Raw genomic sequence first — 6,893 nt, 5'->3', positions numbered from 1 at the left:
AAAGTGCCCTTTAGGCATTTTAAAGTTACACCACTTCACTGGAGGATTATCATTGATAATTGTTAACTAGCTAGTTTTAAGTGAACTTCTGAGCATTTCTTAGGATATGCTGGTATCATTGGTCGATGTTCCCACCCTGGTGTAGTAGAAAGGTTAGCCAAAATGAACCCCACAGGGCTTGGTTGCCTCCTCTCAGGAAGTAGGAGCAACTTGCTTGATATTTACCATGATAAAGAAGGTATGAAGGGGGTCACATCACCATTCTGTGCTGGAAAACCCCCATTCGCCTTACCAATCTCCCCCTTGCTGATTGAAAATGTGAACCAATCCAGCAGCATGTTTGGATCACAGTGCTGGTTGAGCAACTAAAAGCAGAGGTTGCCAGCACCTTCACCCTTTGGGGTAAGCAGGTGTATTGCAGGGCAGCACTGCATTTAGGACACCTATAACACCATTGCAGGGGAGATTGCTCAACATGTTCACAACCAGGACAGGAAACATGGTTGCCAGAAGGCTAAGATCTCAAGAGCAGATACAAGAAAACATGGGACACTAACTGTTCACCTGACAGGAGATGAGACTCACCTGATCATTCTGTGATGAGCCATCAAGGATCCTAGCAGGAGAGCATCCAGCATGAGAGCATACAGCATCCAACTGTATTTAGCTGCTGACTCTGGAAAAGTCTTTGGGACAGTGATGGAAGTGACTTTGAGGCATAGGCTGGAATTGGAGAGGAAATGAAGAAAGAACTGGCTGGAACTGGTCCCACCAGCATCAATAACAGCTATCAAAAACAACATTATGATGCCCTGGTCACCTGCCCTTTTGGTTTCAAAGGCCGACAGCATCTCTACCTGCTACCACTACTGTTCCTGGTACTACAGATGCTGGTTAGATGCTTCTCTACCAGTATCAAATTCCCACCTTCCAAAGCTCCATGCAACAATGGACCTTGCCCCACAAGATGTAGACATACTAGTGAAGACATATAGATATGACAACTGACCCTTCAATTTGCAAGCAGGCCTACTTCCAGGTCTTCCCTACCAGACAGTCATTGATAACTTTTTAATGTTTGCAGGCAGCCTGAAGAAAACATCCGTGATTTCGATCAGGTTGGGCAACCTGCAGCATGTCACAAGTGGCACATGTAGTCTATGTGTGTAGTATGGGGCAGACAGAGATGGCTCGAGTAGGGTGTAGGGCCTGGGGCAAATCAACCTGTGTGGGGCCCCACCCCCAGACATGAGGAAGCTGGTGGCAGATTCAGTGGTGGGGGGTGGAGTGGGGTGGTGAGTGGCTGGATGTGCCAGATTCGGTGGTAGATTCAGTGGCGGGGTGGAGGGTGGCGAGCAGCTGGATGTGAAGCTGGTGGCAGCATGGAGTCACCATGCCACTCTTCCCAGCTCTGTGGGGCCCCCAAAAGTGCGTGGCTGGGGCAGTTGTCCCAATTTGCCCCCAGTTATGTACGGCCCTGGTGGCAGATCAGGGAGGGGATGGACAGTACAGCAGCAGATTGGGCAGGAGAAGTGGATCAGAGTGGCCCTCAGGGAAGATGTGGGGCTTAATTAGTGACATTCCTACCAAAAAGGTCGACCCCCACTGATATGGATCAAGATTTTAGGAACTACAGTGCAGTCATAACAGCAGTGGTATAACAACAACAACAAAACAGTGTTACTGGATGCGCAATCATGAACTGGGGGGCATAGATCTGATGGGAATCTAGAATATTTGGGAGCCTAAAGACAAACAAATACTGACAGGGTGATCATAGTTCTTCAGCTGGAGAGGAATTTGCTCAGTTAAGAAAACTTAGATTGAGTGACTTATAAATAATATGATGCTGACAGGAAATGTTATGAAATCACTAGGTCAGTCAGCTATTCACCAGCTATCTTGAAACCAGTTTGAACCACATATCATAATCTCCCTGCCGTGTTACTTCCTGATGTCACAACCCAAGTTGTAAGTTTTTGTTTTGTGTGCTTCGGCACAGCTAAATTGCTCCCCGCTAAATTGTTCCCGCCAAATTGTAGCTTCTTTGCACGGTGGAGTTTTCTGCTGCAACAGAGAACCCCGGGTGCAAAAGAAGTTCCCGCCAATTCGTAGCTTTCTTTGCAGTGTGTATTTCTAAGTTGCAGCACGGTGATGCACGTTGCAAAGAGTTCCTGCCATTTGTATTCTAATTCGAGCCCCATTATTGGTTTACGTTAAAGTATTCACACGTGGCAGCTAGCGATTGGCCTGCTAGCCGTATAAAAGGCTTGTGTGGTTTCTGCCCTAGTTGGAGGACTCCACGAACACTAGGAGAAGGAGACTTCGTGCTGTGTGAAGATCTCAAAGCGCTGCGGATCCTCACGGACCCAACGCATTTTAAGCAGGCAACAGAGGTCTGATCAGCCTCTAGCCTCTCCCCGTCGCCGAACGATCCTAGACGTATCCTTCCCTGCGCGCCAAAGAGACGGATCCACGGAGCCTAGCAAACTTCGTGTGAGTGAGTGTATTCAGAGCTCTTTACCGGACGGATTTTCTCCAGTTGGTCCGACAGGCTTGCGGTTTAGAGCCTCCAACCGGATGGGCTAGAAGAGTGTTCCCAGAGGAACTCTAGTCCACCTCTCTTCTTTTCTATCTGCAACTGTAACACAAGCAAGTTTTCTGCCTGCACCGCGACCATCTTCGGTGTAAGTAAACAATCTTAAAATCTACCGCTACGTGTACCATGCCTAATTCTAGCTCGTACGCCTGTTTTCTCGGACCCCGCGTGCCCAGGCTGACGGCCACAGCCCGTGTGCACCGAAGACGGGTCCGGTTCGACCCCGGCTCGCCCATGGCAACACTCCAGGGATCGCAATCGTCGCTGCACATGGCGAGGAGGGCGGGATCAGGGCCCGGCCCGCACACCTGATACGATTCACTCTTCGTGCTGGTACTGCAATGGTGTCAGTTTCACGGTTTACTTAAATGTTCTGTCAGCAAATCCATGCCCTGCTTTCCAAACCTCAGGATGCCACTCGCATGATCTGGGGACAGCAGGGCAGACCCTATGAGGAGAGGCTACGGGACCTGAACCTGTTCAGCCTCCACAAGAGAAGGCTGAGGGGGGACCTGGTGGCCATCTACAAACTTACCAGAGGGGACCAGTGGGAATGGGAGAGACTCTGTTCCCCCAAGCACCTCCCGGAGTAACAAGGAATAACGGCCATAAGTTGTTTGAGAACAGGTTCAGGCTGGACATTAGAAGGCACTACTTCACACAGTCAGGGCGGCTAAAATCTGGAACCAACTGCCAAGGGAAGTGGTGCTGGCTTCTACCTTAGGGGTCTTTAAGAGGAGGCTTGACAATTACCTAGCTGGGGTCATATGAGCCCAGTATTCTTTCCTGTCCAGGGCAGGGTGCTCGGACTTGAAGATCTACTTAGGTCCCTTCCAGCCCTTCATCTATGAATCTATAATTCAAGTTCTGTACTTTGAGTTTTAGAAAGAGTGTGGACAAGTTAGAGAGGGTCCAAAGGTGGTGACAAAAATGATACCGGGCTTGGAAAGCAAGTCCTACAAGAAGAGATTGAGAAAACTAAGCATGTTTAGTTGACAGGGTGGAACATAAAAACAGTTTTCAAATATCAAAAAAAAAATCCTTACTGTTAGAGAAGTGAGGTGGTGCAATAGGATACCAATAGGGAGGTTGTGGAATCTCCATCATCGAAGGTTTCCAAGATGACATTGGATAAGCACTGCTCAGGGATTACCAAGAACAATGGTTCCCAGTCTGTGGTACGGGTACCACCAGTGGTACGCAGACAACCTGTCAGTAGTATGCGTTAACAGCTTTAATATAATTACTTCATATGACAAAAAATTGCTGTTGGCACTTAAGGTTGTATCGTTTTAAATTGGTGGTGCACAATCTGTCAGAGTTTGGGAACCGCTGACCTAGAAGTAGCAGTGCCTGGAGAGTCCTATGAAGAGCGAAAGTTGGAAAGCCTGGGAGGTTTCTTTCCAGTCCCCCCTCCCCCCCCCCCCCCAACATACTCTGGAACCACAAGAAGAGCTCTGCAGCATGGATCAAGTGGAAGTAAAAGAGTACCATGCTCAGCAGGAGGAGGAGGCAGAGCTCCACATTTGGCTTGGTTAAAGAGATTAAAGAACTTGGGATAAGTTTATGGGGATGATAGGAAGATAGAAAAGGGAGTTCTGACTCTTCAGTCAAGGTGTTCAATGTGTGCAGTTGTGTTTTTCAGCCGCCAGGTTGCAGCCTGGACTGTAAGGAGTCTAGCTATTCCACGTTTTTAGGCTTTGCTCGTTGCTGTGGGGGAAGTTTTAATCTTCCTATTTACTATTGGCTCTTGGTTTAGTTTTTTTTGCCTTTCTCAGAAACATTGGGTGTTGGCCACAGCCAAAACTAGGGATTCCAGTTAGGGTGAACAGATGGTACTGGTAGGAATTTAAAAACAGATGTTTCATACTAGAGGGCCTTGCACGTCTGCTCAGGGCCAGATGGATCGTCATTTTTGGGATCTGGAAGGAATTTTAGCCCATAGTCAATGGATTGTGGGTGTTTTCACTTGCCTCTGTAGTGTTGGGGGCATGGTCGTCGTCTTTGGCTTTCTTGAACGTATTTCAGCAACCTACTTCCTGTCCTTGCAGTGGCAGGACATAGTCCCCTTGTACCCCTGCTTTTACCTGTAGCAGGTTTAAAGCATGTTTTTGATATTTTGGGTGTTATGCCTGGTAGTTATGTGTGAGGGTTGTTTCCAAAGTTTTTAAAAACAAGTTAGACAAGCACTTGTCTAGGATGACTTAAATGGGGGTGACCCTGCCTTGAGAAGTAGATTTGACTAGATGACCTCCTGAGTGCCCTTCCAACCCTACTTTTCTATGATTCTGCATTGTAATTAATTTAGAATTAAATTATTCTGCTGTAATTGAAATTGCAATGCCCTGTGCTCACAGTATGGATGCAATGATACCTGTATAAAGCTGTTTAATATCTGTAGAGCACACCTAGAGCTGCTTTCAGTAGCAGTAAGAAAGGTAATCATTTGGTTACTAAGACACCTTTATCCAGGCATAATTCTATTCACATTAGGGCATTTATTAGTAAAAACCCACACTTTGAACCAATTTTGAACTCCAATAAAACTTACTGTGCAGGGCATAGGGGCATTTATACACATGCTTTGGGAGTGGGAAAGGGGATCTTTAAGTGCCTGGAGCGTCTTGTGTATCAGCATCCCTGAGCTTAAAAATGAACAAGCTTTAGTTAAAATGCTCCCACTGCCATTTTTAAGCATCTGGAAGCTGATACACAAGACACTAGAATCTGCTGGAGTGCGGTAATTGCCATGCTTCAACAGATTTGATTAATCATTCACATTTACTGCTTAACAGCCTGGCATCAGAGAGAAGAACCTACTTCATCCTATAAGGGCTGAAATGATGAACTTGCTGTGAACTGAGGGCTCTCAGCTTCTTTCAGAATAATCACAATTATTTCTTTTCTCTTCAAACAGTTACCTGTCTAGATATATCACAGGCAGCTTTAATTTTAGTATTTCCTAAATTCTTGAGCTTGACTATAATCCTTAATGTTCTTTAAGGTAATTTTTTTTTTGCTTTCAGTTGATGTTGGGATTTCCTCCCTTAATTCTATGCCATTACTTCGAACAATGTTTTCTGTGGAATTGCCTGTGGAGTGGAGAGGGCTGGTTTGTGAGATCCACACACAAGTTGAAGACTTGAGCACAAGTGAAGTCCAGATAGCGAGATTTTTAAGGGCATAGACAGAATAACAACTTGCACCTCCGGCCACAGAAAGTGGTTTATAGCTGTGAGCAAACACAAGTGCACAGCTGCAGACGGCTTTAAAAATGGCTGATGTGTGAAAATCTGACCCCCCTTATTGCATAAGGTATCAGATGAAGACATTTTAAAATATAGCCCCCTTACCCCCACCCCCCACCCTCCAGAAGGTCAAGCTCCCTCCACTGCCTTCCCCTGCTCCCATTCTGGAAACAGCAAGCACTGGCCATTGCTATGGGAAGCTGGCTGCAAGCTCCTAGTGCACAGTCAGATTCCCCTCTGCCCTGGAGCCAGCAGTGAACTTCTGTTTGGTTTGGGGTAATGTTGTAACTCAAATGCTTTGCAGAACATGTTCTGAGTGCAGCTGGGAGCTGCACTTCTGTCTGCACCCTAAAATGCAGATGCCTGATGTCTTCTAGCTCTGTCTTCTCTGGGACCCCCAAAAAATAAAAAAACAAACAAAAAACAAGCTATGGAAGGAATGTCAGCTCAGACTGGGAATCTGAAGTAGAATTTGCTGCCAAGCCTCTAGACATAAGCTGGACAGGTCCTAGCAAGGCAAGGAGTTTTTCCAGGGAGAAACCATTCAGAAGGCCCACATGCCATAGAGGATTTTTGCCTGCAGTGGGAGGAGAAAATGGAATTTCAGGATGTGGGAGGAGAAAAGACTGTTGATCCTGGAGGACAGAGGCAGGAAAGGGATCTGTGTGTAGCCTACCTAACCTATCTCTCATACTGATGGATTACCAATAGAACAGGGTGATCCTGGGTTGCCCGTTGACCCCACTGAGTCCTCTTTTGAGAGGGGATACAGGTGCTTGCATCCAGTAGAACAAGCAGTGGAGTGGAAACACCTTCAACTCCACCCTGAGCAGAAGACAGCTGCAGAAAAAAATACCTGCCAGTGTAGGTGCTCCCAAGAGGTGAGGTCTGTATATACAATTTGATGGCCTGAGAGAGAAGTAAGTACCATTCTGTCCCCTGTACATTTGCTACCAAAAGTGGAACATCAGACCCAGGACTTAAACTCTGCAAAGGAGCACAATTCTGTGGGACAGCATGCATACCAGAGAGAGTGGTGATAGTAC

This window comes from Alligator mississippiensis, chromosome 6 (genome assembly GCF_030867095.1).
Source record: "Alligator mississippiensis isolate rAllMis1 chromosome 6, rAllMis1, whole genome shotgun sequence".
NCBI classification, from domain to species: Eukaryota; Metazoa; Chordata; order Crocodylia; family Alligatoridae; genus Alligator; species Alligator mississippiensis.
This window is presented reverse-complemented; position numbering follows the sequence as displayed.